Source organism: Platichthys flesus, chromosome 15, assembly GCF_949316205.1.
Source record: "Platichthys flesus chromosome 15, fPlaFle2.1, whole genome shotgun sequence".
NCBI classification, from domain to species: Eukaryota; Metazoa; Chordata; class Actinopteri; order Pleuronectiformes; family Pleuronectidae; genus Platichthys; species Platichthys flesus.
Window position 1 is genome coordinate 3,823,863 of NC_084959.1, and position 13,722 is coordinate 3,837,584.

The 13,722-nt window shown below is 44.9% G+C and overlaps 1 protein-coding gene across 4 annotated transcripts in view; it reads right to left on the reverse strand.

Moving 5' to 3' along the window:
* cadm1a (cell adhesion molecule 1a) overlaps positions 1-13,722 on the reverse strand; it is a 308,538-nt gene that overhangs the window by 179,927 nt on the left and 114,889 nt on the right. The gene's annotated exons all lie outside the window — the stretch shown is intronic.

The window sequence follows — 13,722 nt, forward strand, 5'->3', positions numbered from 1 at the left end:
TTACAGAGGCTGGAGAGTTAGGCCACAGGTGCAGGTGGGTGTGAAGTGGCCTCAAGTCCTCAGTGAGGCAGTGAAAACATCATGAAGGGTTTTCCAGAAGTTGTTTGACATCATCAGATGCTTCTCAAGTTGAAACGCCAACGTCTCTGCCTTTAAAAAAAATAGCCCTACGAGTTCCTTATGCTGCTGCAGAGCTTTCAATGAGCTCAGATTCTTATTTCTCTATAACTCAGACTATTCAAACGGGCCGGCAGTGCTGAGGGTGAAGAGTGATGGTGAGTGAAGGAGAGTCAAAGGGAGCTTTGTTAGGAGGAAACAGGAAAAGACCAGGGTCCCCTCTGTCGCCTTCAGGAACCGATTCATTCACCTTCTAGAAAATAACTCCTTCTCAGAACGTTGAGTAGATGTTGTATAGTGGTGTAGTGTACAAGGACACACACAGGACAGTAGCGTCCCTCCACTCCTCACACAACTCAACGACACATCACGTCAACAAACTTCTGAGGGGACGTTCACGGCCCTGACGTTACTTTGCCTCTCTTTTCTTTACCCCTCCCCCTGAGACAGAGTGAGACACCCGGATGTGGAGACCTGTTGATGCTTTGTCTGCAAAACTAAGCCAATCAGAAACCGTCTGATTTACATCCCTCACTGGCTGTTACAGCTAAACTCAAACAGGGAACTCGATCATCACCTTCATCTCTTTGCCGACACAATGACATGAGCCACTTTGAGAAATCCTCCTCTCTGTTTGTCTTCCTCTCCCGTCCATGCACGTCTGTCTCGGTAGCAGCGAGGAGACACCGCCTCAGCTGAGACACCTGTCGTCTTCAGTCATGTTAACTCCCCCCCGCTGCTTGCACTTACCAAACAACACATGCACACACACAAGCCAGCGGGCAATTACTCCCCGTTAGCCCCTTTGCACTCCGTGGTTTGTTTGTTTCAGCTGGAAAGGTTACTGCTCACCACAATGTGCACGGGTTCAAAACTTAAGGCTAAACCTGCCTTTTGTAGTGGGAGTCGTAATGAACACACTCACAGGAGGAAAGCCATCACCGGCCGGCCTGGAGGCGGCGTGCCACCGGGGGACGCCGACACCCTCGACAGAATTAAGTTCTGCAAAACGCCGTCACTCAGCCGGGTCGAGGTAAACGTGTAGATAATGAGAAAGTCGTCCAAACGTCCTCATTACAGCGCCCGCAGTCCGATTCTTACATTCACACCAATCTGACGTGTGAAGGAGAAAATGAATCTGATCCAGAGACAGTTGAGTATCAGAGCCATCCCAGAAAGTTACCCTGCTGGAGCTGCACAGATGATCACAGGAAGAAAAAGAACTACAGGCACCTTTTGTGTTGCTGCTAATTGTATTAAGCGTAATCTGATTGTTTGTCCAGTCTGGGAGGAAGTTTTCTAGACTTAGTGGTAAGTGTGAGTATGTGTGTGTGTGTGTGTGTGGGGGGGGGGGGGGGGGGGGGGGAAGGGGCAGTTTGAGGGATTAGGGATAAGTGGCTGGGAAACGGGAGAGTAACAGGAACGAGGAGGATCAGGCAACCGTGTGATAATAATCAGCATCTCTCCCTATGCAGTGAAACCGTAAACATGCCAGTGTCCTACTTTAAAGTATTCTTGTTTTTGAATAGATTTCTTCAAATATTTATCGATTGATGTAAAAAATGCAAATATTAAATTTGCGGCATAAACACAAATAAAATATTGTATTTTTGCAATATCTCAGGGTGACAGGCTCTAAAAAGCAAACAAGAGGGTGTTGATGAGATAAAAAGATTACAAGATGTAAATGTTATGTCTCAAAATGAAAAAATGTTTTGTTCTTGAGATAAAAGTCATAACTATCAAATGTGGCCCGACAGTCTCCTTACACAGCTCCATTAAAATGACTAGATCCTGATTTTAATTGGGACCTTTCACAAATTTCCGTTCTTTCAAAGTAAACATGAGTGTGAGTCCTGTTGCTCTCCATCGTCAGCTTTGTAAATATTGAAGGGAGCAAAAGGGGGAAGTCCTCGCTGCGCTGTGGGACTGTCTCCTCCTCACTCTGCACGAAAAGCCATTTGCCATCGGACACGAGACTTCAGGGGACATCGCCGGTCGTCTCCATCCATCTCTCCTGAGCTCTGTCGACAGCAGGATGGTTGGAGAAAAGCTCCCTCTGGACGGCCGAGAGCAGGATTCCCACTGAAGTCCCCTCGGTAACAAAGCTGCTGAGCCTCGAGCAGTGACAGTACTTTCCCATTTGCACTGTGTGAAGGTGAAGCTGCAGGATGTGGTTGGACACGGGGAGTCGTTTCAGGCCTCGGCCGCGGAGGAGGTCTGTGTTGCTGAGAGAAGCAGCTTCACACCAGAGGAGATCTTTGGCCCCTGTTTAGATTTATTTGTCACGTAATCAACCTGTGTTGACCCTGATCAGCGTTGTTATTGTCAAGATCCCACATTTCAAGCAGTTTGTCTCATTTGCTCAGGATGAAACAGGTTTGACTTAACTCAGGTCCAGAGGATGGGGGGGCTGGAGAACAGGCAGACATGTGGAGAACATGCAGACTCCACACAGAGAGGCCCCCAGCTGCTAATCAGGTTCCAACCCAGAACTTACACTGGCCCCTCGACATGGGAGATCAACGCTTCCTCGGCCACACTGAACACTCACTGGTAAAAAAAACCCGATTTGAAATCAGATAGATGCCACAACAGTTGTGTCTTTTTGTGGCTTTGTGTGTTGTCTTAAGTGTCACAGTGAGTAAAACAACCCTTTCCACCATAAACATGATACCTTACCTGGAAATTAAATCTAATCACAGACTTTTACAACTGGTATTATGACCGTAGCCCTGCAACAAGCTGGGAACCTGTCCAGCTTGACCTCCGCCTCTCGCCATGTGTCAGCTGAGATTGTCTATAGCTTCACCCCCCCACCCCCTCCCCAACCCTCAGTGGGTAGCATCAATAAAGGATGGACTGATGATTTACTATTTAATAATTAAAAACATCTATCATCATTTCAAGTCTCTCCACATTGTGATTGGATCTAAATCTGCAATTTAAGAACAGAGCTGTTGAACATATATGTCTTAAGTTAGATGAGAACATTCTGGACGTTTGGAGATTGCTTCAACATGCAAGGTTCATGCACACGGACATTTGCAGCTGTATCTTCTCGCTTGCTAACAAGACGAGTTTTATCCCACGAAGACAAAGCTCCCCCCCCCCCCTTCTGTGGCGTGACCCTTATCTTGCAGCTCCCAGTGTCTCTGTCTCTGCAGCCATGACATCCATAGGTTTTTAATGGGCAGCTTGATGTGTAGCAGGATGACACGGGATTAGGGAACCTGTCAAATTTATTTCATGTCCCCGAAGTTGCAGAGACTCGCCCTTTTATCCACAACTGGGATCTGAACACATACATGATCCAGACCCCCACATGAGCTCTGATCCATCTGGAGCCATTTCAGTTCAACGAGAGGTGGAATCAGGGTCTGAATGTCATAGCGACACAGAGAAGTGAAGCCTGAAGCTGCCGGGCTGTGTTCTGTGCTTCTGTTTGATCTCCACTCGTTTTGACCCGGATCCAGAACCCACAGAGGCTGTGATTAGCATATCGCTCGCCACCGTCTGCACCGCCACGCGTCTGCAAGTGTCAGATAAACCGTTGATAGGTATCAACGTTGGCAACTTGTGTGCGAGGTGATAAGCTCGACTGATGTTGCACTTTCCACCGGTTGCTCTTTGAGGGAGAGATTATTAAAGACCCGCCGAACAAACACTGTATTCGCTTCTCATTCATATTCCCTGATTCATACAATGTGAAACACAGCTGAGGTACACGGGCCTGTGAAGTGGCTTCTTTGGTCCGCCACTGATCTGAGGCACACGTGCACACAAAGCAACACGCCCTTGCTTTCCGAGTTCACCCTCCCCAGAGAGGACTAATGTTGTTTATTTACTTATCATGGTGTTTCCGAGGGAGCAGGCGGAGGAGCATGGTGAGAATGGAGCCATCAGCGCGGCTCCCCAGGGCCACACTGTAAGCCAACCGCGAAGGAAATCACCAGACTCAGGGCAACAGCCAGGAATTAAAGAGCCTGTTCAGCTGAAGTGGCTTTTTGTTGTTGTATTTCTCACAGTAAATAGGTTTTACGTTCTTATTTTGATCAGGAGTTTAAGGGCTTGTCGTTTGAAGGTGTGTTGTGACAACCTCGCCTAAACACTAATGGAGCGTAACAACAGGATAACAAACGGGGACAGATGGTGATGGATAGTGAAAATAGATGTCGGGAGTTGGGGTTACAAATATAAAAATTAATCATGAAAGACGACACTAAAGAGCGGCGCACTTTGCAAACGCAACGTTAGCTGCCGTCAGGTGTCAGGTCAATAAATTGTGATTTTTTAAGAACCGCTAATTATTCCCGAAAGTATCTTTACTGGTTCCTCCACAGAAGCTGACTTCCTCTCGTTGTTCACTTCAAAACAATAGACATTAATGTCACTGTGATTATTTTAAACAGCGTCATGAGCTGAAAAGGGCAAAACACAGAAGAAGAAAAAGCTATTAACCGATGTCAGATTACAGCACAATATTCACTCAGCAGAAAGCTTCTTATTAAGGTGACGCTCTGTGCAGAGGTGGCAGTTTAATAGAGCAGCACATGTTAACTGAAGGTAAATTATTGAAAATGCACACGTGCACACACACATACGCACAAAGAGCGAGCGACGGGAGCGGAGCCGTGAATCTGGGTCAGGGATTTGACACCCGTCCTGCTGGTGTGTGTGTGTGTTTTTTTTTTTTCCTGAATGACATTCAAGTGTGCATGTGGAGATGCATGTGGCTGTGTGGGCGGAGGAGGGACATCTTAATTCCCTCGTCTCAACATTAGGGAGATATCCAGCACCGAGGTCTAAAAGTCAGGCCGCTAATCCAGGAAGAGCCTGAAGTCGGACTGGGAGACATTTTCTAATCAGTTTCCTATTTCCCAGCGTGAGTTGAAAACGTATTCACAGGTTCTTGTTTTTAAATTTATATTCAAACTTTATGACAGATGTAGCTTCCCCCGCCTGATCAATCAGTTTAAGTGTTAGTTAGTCATTGTACCGTTTTGGACGATGACTGCAGTTCACTTCACAACCAGCGGGGTTCCTTAATAACAAAGGGTTTTCTAAACACTACACGTCGTATCTTTAATTGCAATCGCAGGCAGAGGACAGGAGCTTTAAACTCAGAGTGAACCTGGTGTAAGGATCCGTATCAGGACGAGAGAAATCCACGGGTGATTAATTCTCTTCATCATCGGGGTTTTTACACATGTAGCAGAGAGTAGTCGAGTTGGAAGGCTTGACATAGGAATTGCAGTAAACTATCGATTACGTGGAAATGCTCTTTAAGGAAAATGTTACATCACTCTACTTTTATTTTTTCATTATCAACGTTTCCAGCCGGATCGGCCCAACAGTCCCATTCGAGTCTCACAAGCCGCACTTCACAACATACACTAATAACTCAGACAACTAAATATACCAGATTTTTTTAGGGTATATCTGGGCATTATAATAGTAATGACAGGACAGTTCAAGCATAAAGGGAGAGACAATGGGAAGGCAAGCAGCAATGGGCCGGGTTGGAAACCAAGCCTGCAGCAACTGGTAGAACCACAGTGGCACCAGATGAAATTGGTGCAGGAAGTCCAAAACCCTCTGTCTTTCGATGTTAAATGACGTGATAACAAATTCCTGGATCTGCAATCACATGTAATTTAATCTTTCCAGGCCCTGGTCCTATCCTTCCACCATGTTTCAATGAAATCAGCGCAGAAGTTTTGGTTTAATTTTGGTGACAAACAAACAGACGGGAACGAAAAAAGCTAATCTCCGTCGGTGGTAGAGCTAGGAAACAAGACTCCAAAAATGTTCCCAGAATATTCACAAGTGTGGACCAAACCATCTGTTATGTGTGTATATATTATGTTTAAGCAATTCGAGAGGCTGCAAAATGATCGGTGGAAAAAGAGATGCTGGCAGTGAACACGGCCCAGGCAGCAGCTCCGGTTCCTTCAAAACAGATTTGGCAGAAGTAGAGTGGAATAATTCCGAGGAGACAGAGCTGATGTCAACATATTTACATTATTCTCCTGTGTTTCTGCACATTCACACATCCAATGTCGCCTCCCATCAGTTAAATGACTGCGTGGAAAAGTTCTACAAACTTCTTCTACTCAGGAAAGAGAAAAGTAGAAATGGTGTTGATTGGGAAAAAGAAGCACCAAATGGGCGGCAGGCTAATCGTGTGTGGGAGTTCTATTCAGACTCTGGAAAAGCTGTGGCAATGACTGTGTTCTTCATGCGGAGGATGGAGCGACCTCGATGTAAACATAAAGGACTGGGGGGGGGGGGGGGGGGGGTCAAGGGAGCGAGGTAGTCAGTTAATTTTCTTGCAACCCTAATTGTGTGGATTTAACAGAAAGAACTCAAGGACACACGCACAATAATTTAGAGGTTCACTGGTTTCCTACCGTGTTCAGAAAATGATAGAAAAACATGTCACTGGAGGAAGAGCAGATTCTTTCTGTACATGTGATCATAAACACATTTGTATCTGCACAGTTTGATATGAGGGAGCACGCTCTGTTTCTTTGAGAGAGAGAGGGAAAAGACACGTTCTCATATTTCCCTGCAAAGATGGAGAGAGGCAGAGGGGACGGGGGGGGGACGGGGGGGGGGAGTGGGGAATAAAGTGGCCGACACAAAAACTACCTCAAGTGCTCAGCGGAGTCCACAAGTGTCAGCCACTTTTCCTAAATCACATGCAAATGTATGCGCGGAGGCACTCGAAAATTGAGTCGAGCCTCGTGCTCGGTGGTAAATATGAATATTCTGCCGCGTAATACTCCCGAGTTCAAGTCTTCTACGGAAGCGGAGATAACAAATTAAAATACCTGCATATCATGATTCCTCTCTGTGAGGAACAGAGGCAGATCCACAGCTCTCACTTCGCTCATTGTCACGGCCTCAATGAAGCTAATGTGTGAAACAGCCTCTGCAGAGAGTCGCTGGAACAAGGACACGGGAATAACAGCTCGGAGGGATATTAGATTTAGTTTGTCTTCTTTTCATTTGCAACTCGTGTAGTATTATGTGCATGTTTTTGTTTTGTGAATGGAGAAGTGTACTTGTTGCAGTCAAGGCTGTGTACAGCTCAATTACAGCACCACGGACAGCGACAACACATCTGCCAGAACAAAAGATTTGTAATTTAAGTTTGTGGATAATTCCTCCACGGTTCTACAGATTATAACACGTCACATTGAAAGTGTACAGACGCAGAGAGGGAGGTTTCTGTGTGTTTTTATGGAAATGTCAAACAGCTGTTCTCCTTTCTCTGAACTTTGGAACCAGCTTCCTCTTTCCCTCACATCTGGGGAACCTGGGATTTTGTCTAAACAGCATTTTAAAAGGCTTCTCTATAGAAACAAGACTTTATGATTCTGCACATTTCATCTTAAATTATTATTTATTTCAGTTGCAGACGCTTAGAGTGTAAAGTTCGGGCTGTCGTGCCGAATTCAAACAATGCCTTGAGTAAGTTTGTGTTTTAAAAAGTGCTTTACAAATATAATGTTCATTGTTATATTTTTTTTAATCCCAGTGAAAGCTGTTGTCACAACCTGAAGTGTTTGTACTGAGACTATTTGCAAAGTTTCAATTAGACTAAAAGCAACTTGTTTGTTTGAGCCCAGTGCTGCAATGACAATGAGTGTTTAAGCAGCAGTGAAGCAGTGTGTGTGTGTGTGTGTGTGTGTGTGTGTGTGGTGCCAGAGTGTGTGGTGGCAGAGTGGTAATGGGGGAGAGGAAGAAAAAGTCAGACAACTTAATTAAAACAATGTTGATTACTTTGTCAAATGAAGGCAATTTGAAAGGCTGAAGGAGGACGGGAAGTGAAGGGAGATATAAGAGGCTTAGAACTCTGCTGATTTTCATTATTGTGTTAGTTCTCCATGAGAAAACAGATAGCACACAATACCTCCCCTCCCTGTGCTAATTAGTGTTATTCTAGAAAGTGTGTAACACAGAGATGAGATACATCACTGCATCACGACTTTCTAGAAGCAGGATTTCTAATCTTGACGTGGGAACATAGGAAGATGACCTCCTGGACCTCATTGTTAGAATTGAAAACACTAACGATAAAACCTAAGCCGTGTAAAGAAGCTTCTGAAGAGTCAGGTTAACCTTGGAGCTCCGTATAGAGCAGCTTCCGAGGGGAAAAGAGAGCGGCTCGGTGCGTGAGTTCTCCATTTCCTGCACACACACGCAACCCCCCCACCTCCCCATTAACCCTGCAGCATTTTCCGAGCATGTCAAAGACCCGGAGAGGTTAATTATTTGGTGCATGATCTGTTTATTTATTAAACTCAGACCACGTTCCCCCACCACTCTTATCTATTCCTCAGGAAGCGAGCTGAATCCTAATAAAGCTCATCCCTCTGCAGCTCCGCTATTTAAAAGTGCTGCAGCCGGTTCGGGAATGAGATATCAGGCGAGTGTGTGTCTGTGTGAGGGGGGGGGGAAGAGATGTCAGGCAGCCATCTTCTGTCACAGAGTGAAACTTCAGACGAGCGCTGAGCCGACGCTGTTCTCCTGCAAACTCGGCTGTTGGTAAATATCTCAACTGATGTTTGTGAGGACGCTTTAAAGGAAAATATGATTTGATCACTTTGCTTTTTATCGAAGATTCAAAGCTGTGAGTTTGTATCAGGGATGTTCGCTGTGGGCGACTGACATCCACCGACCGGATGCACTGAGAGGTAAAATGAGAGTTTCCACTGTAGCTGCTAATCTTTCATTTATTATGGTGCAAAGAAGGAAACTTTAAAATACTGAAAAATACAAGCAAACCATTACGGAGCCGTGCGATAGGATTTCACGGGTCGTGTAATATCAGGACCGAGCTTCCAGTGGGAATCATGTTCATATTGAATGATTCTGCAGCTCACAGTGTAATGTTTAATGTTCCTTACCACGGAAGGAAGCAGTGCACCCGTTCATTAACTAGCTGGGAAATTAAAGGTGCTAAGGGTCAGGCCGGTGAACAGGTAGGAAGCACGTCCCCGTTTCGTGCTGACGACCGGAGTCTGTGTTCCATCCAATAACCATAATCACTGTTACCAGGACAACAGAGCACAATTAGCTATTTAAAGCTATGTTTATTTTGCTTATAAAAACGTCACCACAAAAATCGGCTTCTTGTTTAGCAAGTAAAAGCATGAACATTACAGGTCTTTGCTGCAATGCTCCATTTGGAGATTTGAATTAAACAGCTTTTAATCAGAACTATCCTTGAGCTTTGATTTGAGCGACCATTCAATGTGTGTGAGTTTGAACATTAACAAAACAAATTCAATGTCATGTTATGTGATGGCTGCAGAGAATTGAATCTGGTTCATCAAGGACACACAACAGCTTCGGCCTCACAGTCGTCAAACAAAACCTTTTCTCCTCATTCTTCAGTGAATGACCAGTTTTTTATCCTCAAAAAACACTTTATCTTGAATAGTTGGTTTAAAACATGAACATTTTAATATTTTTCATCAGCCTTCGATGAAGTTCTGACCTGAAAAATAAAGTCTTGATGACAAATTAACTTCCTGTGACATCCGGTTGTAGGTGACTGTGTATGTTGTGGTACCTCCACAGCTCTCTGTTTACATTAATACTGTTTTCTATGAAGATATGAGCTGATTTTTTGATCTAAGGAATATCTTCCTCCACCAATCAGCGATCAATCCCATGGGGGGGGGGGGGGGGTCTACTTTAACACCTCACCTCTGCAACTTGATGTTTCATCCGCCTGCCTCTCTGCTCACCTGCCGCAGGGACCACAATCACTGACCGATGGCCCAGCGCCTCCTCCCCGAGCTTCCTCCTCTTCCTCCTCCTCTGTTCACCCACGTGAGGAGCTCCTCGCTGTGCTCTGATGCAATATCAATTAATCATGTTCTGCTATGGAGACAATCTCATGTCATCTTGTCTCTCCAGCTTCATAATGGTGAAGTGGAGAGTGGCGCTGTCACCAACACTCGTACAGCTCTCTATATGGAGAGTGCTTCTATATGTATTATATATATCACTGTATGTACACAGGGAGGATGCTGCAGTATCTCATATTTATCCTGTAAGGACAGAGACGTCTCTATATGGTACAATCAAAGAAACTTGGTGAGCAAAGGGAGCAAATGAACACTATCAAATGAACATGCATTTCTCAGTATCACCTCGTTGTTTAGGATTTGTGTTGATTTATATAAGTGACAACGTCTGCTTGTGTTTGTACTTTCCTAAAAGCGCAAACCACCTCTGAGGCTCAATGGTCCCTGAATTTCACAAAGCTCCTGTTGCAACGTAACAAAACAGCTTAAACGTTAAGATCTTAAGGTTAGATTGTACTATTTTAAGGAGCATCAGGGTTAAAATTGTCAATTACATCAATAAACTACTCAGTACTCAGCGAATACCTCCAACAAGGCCAAACAGTTCCCTTATAAATCATTCAGATCTGCGTCAAATGGTTAGAGATTAATATTTGGCCAATGCATCTCTCCACTAATCCTGCAAACCTTCCTATAGAAAGACAAACACACACAGGGGTGAAATCACAACCTCTTTGCTGCAGCAATTGTGCGTCAGAGAAACTAATTGCATCTGCTTCTTAGTGCAGATGACAACACCTACGTTGAAATGTTATTTCACTTGGGGGGGGGGGGGAGTGAAATGCAAAGATAAAGAGGCTCTTTACCTGAAAATAATGGAAAACATTGAAGAAAAAGCTGCTTTTAACAAATAAGCTGATAAGTCAACAGGGATATGTTCCTGTTTCATTCTTGAGGCACTGAAGAGTTGAACTTGACACGTTTAACGGAAGGCGACAAACCACAGGAATATGTTTTATGGTTGATCTACAAAGTGCTTCAGTGTTAAGAGAGTTGTGTTTAACACCATCATTTATAAAGACGAGCGTGGGGGAGCCATTAGGCTCGTCTTGTATTTGACTTTGTGAGGAGCAGGACATTTAACAACGCATGGGAGCGCGAGCAGGCGCCAGAGTGATTATTCCACTGGCCGTTTAACCGCAAGCCGCATTTCTCACGTTAACACACACACACACACAGACGCACACAGAGACAGCATGCACGCAATGAGAGGCGACAGCCCAGCCCACCCACGTTCAAGTCGGTGTGATAAGATATTCTGCATGACGGCTGTGGGTATACGGAGCGGAGAGAGAGAGAGAGTCGTCTAGGGATCGGCTAAATCTATCCTGCTATAGGCACAGAGCACATAATAAATCCGATTGGCTTTAAACAGCGAGATTCAAAAACCTCCGCCTGCAGCTACTTCAACTCCAATTTTTGGCTCAGACCCTGCAGCAGCAACTAAAGGCACTTTGGTCCAAATGTTGTCTCCAGAGACCGGGTTGAAACATTGCTTGTTGCAGCAGCAGCAAAACGCTTCATACCTCACAGGGTCTTTAAAAAAAAGAGAGAAATCCTCCCTCTGGTGTATTTACACTGTTTGAAATGAAGGTGTGATATTCAGTTCAAATCCCCCCCCCCCCGACCCACTGCACCTCATCTACTTCACTTGTTTTAGTTTTTCATGTTATGTCATCCGTGAATGTTTCCCTGTGATGGGAAAAGTAGTTTAGATTCAGAGGGAAATTCAGCTTCTGCAGTCGAGCTCCAGCTTCACTTCACCCTGATAACCAGTCAGTTTAACCCAGAGGTCACAACAATATACTGGATAGACTGGTTATGTTTTTAAGTGCTGGTGCAGATGAGTGGCGCCGCTTTGGTTCCCTTGTGATGCAGAGAAGGTACGAACGGGTCGAGGAGGAAACAAGCATCAGCCCTTTTTTTTTATCCCTCTATTCAGATTGTATGGGTTCTTTGGAGCCTGGGACGATCAGTTGCGGCCATTTAGCAGCAGCTATACAGAGAAGATGTGCATGTATATTCATATTTCATGTTGAAAATAATGTTTTCCTAATTCAAGTTCTTTATAATTGTGTTTTCTTTTGAATTTTAGTTAGGGTTAGGGTTTAAACTATAAAAAAACAAATCTCACTTGATGTATATTGGTCAATATATAATGTTTATGGTTGGCAGTGAGAAATACACACAAGCAACACTTCCATATGAACTTCACCAAAAATAGTTTAACTATATGGACTTTATATCAATATTAGCACTATGCAGTGTCTTTATATTACATTTAGTAGTTATTGTACATTTGATATGAGAATAAGTATCAGTATAAATTCACAACAACACCTTTTACATCCTGAAAACACGACACACTTTGCAACGCAGCTGAAAACTCGACACTCGGTTCCTCAGTTAGCTTCTGTGAACACACATCCATCCTTTCTCTCTACCAGCATGTATCTGTGTTCAGGGACAGGTCACCACAGACAACCACAGGGGCAACAACCATTCACACTCACACCTACAGACCATCTCCAATTAACCCTCAGACTGAGGACCTGGAGAAAACCCCCGCTCGCACTGGGAAAACATGCAAACTCCACACGGGAGGACGAGGAGAACACGCACCACTCTCCTCCTCCTCCTCCTCCTCCTCCGTGTGATTTGTCACGGGGGAAATGCAGAGACGGTGAAAGGAGATGGTGCAGGCAGCGAGTAGCATCGAGGCGAAGGCTAAGCTACAGATTCTAAACACCGTTTTCAGAGGTGGGCGCTTGGAACATGTATAAACACTTAGGTATAGAGGCTGAAAGACGACCAGGTACAACGGGGAGGCTTAAAACCCAGCACAGGGTTTGTCTCTTCCAGCAGGAGGATTAGAAACCAGTGGCTGCAGATGTGTGGAAACCAGCGTGTCATCTGTTTTCTTGGCATCCTAGTCAATTAAGGCTAAAGTCTCTATTGTGTAGGTTCGTGTTTCTCATCCGCTTCAGTCTGGGCGACGTCTTGATTATCGAACGTCTGCAACACAAACGCTTTGTCGCTTCCAAGGCTCCCGACAACAAAACCGTCTCTTTGTGATTCCACGTCTGAAGTCGTACGCTCGGCAGCATTTGTGCAATTCCTGCAGTTTTCTTCTTCACGAGATATTTCCAGCTGCACGTCGGATGTCTTCCTGTCATCTGCTCTCACTTACGCATCCGCTGAGTGAGAAATCTACGGCATCAAAGCCTAAAGTGGCCTAGAAATGGAGAAACGGGTTGTTGTGTTAGCGGAGCCGCGTTGTGTTAGTGCCACACAAGCAGAATTACAGCAGGGCAGTTTGATGCGACTGTCTCCAGAAGTCACTCGCATTACTCAGGCAATCTATTGAATTTCCCCGGGGACTGCAAAAAAAAACGGATTCTGAAAACCCATTTAACTCGGTGATAGCTTCACACCAAAAATCAGATGTACACCAGCTCCCCGGGGAGTCGCACTGTACTACTTCATCTCCCTTTACGAGCCTCCTCATTGGTTAAATATCCCCTATCGGCAATCAGTCGGTGAGAGGGGGGGGGGGGTTGGGTTATCTAAACGGCAGCCACTTTTCTCGATGGCCTTGTTTGATTGATAAAAATAATTTAACCGGGCGAGGAGAGCCAATAAATAAAACTAGCAGAGAGGTGTGATTGGAAGCGCGGCAAAGGCTCAATTGTTTTTTAATCTGGCGGTGATGAGCGAG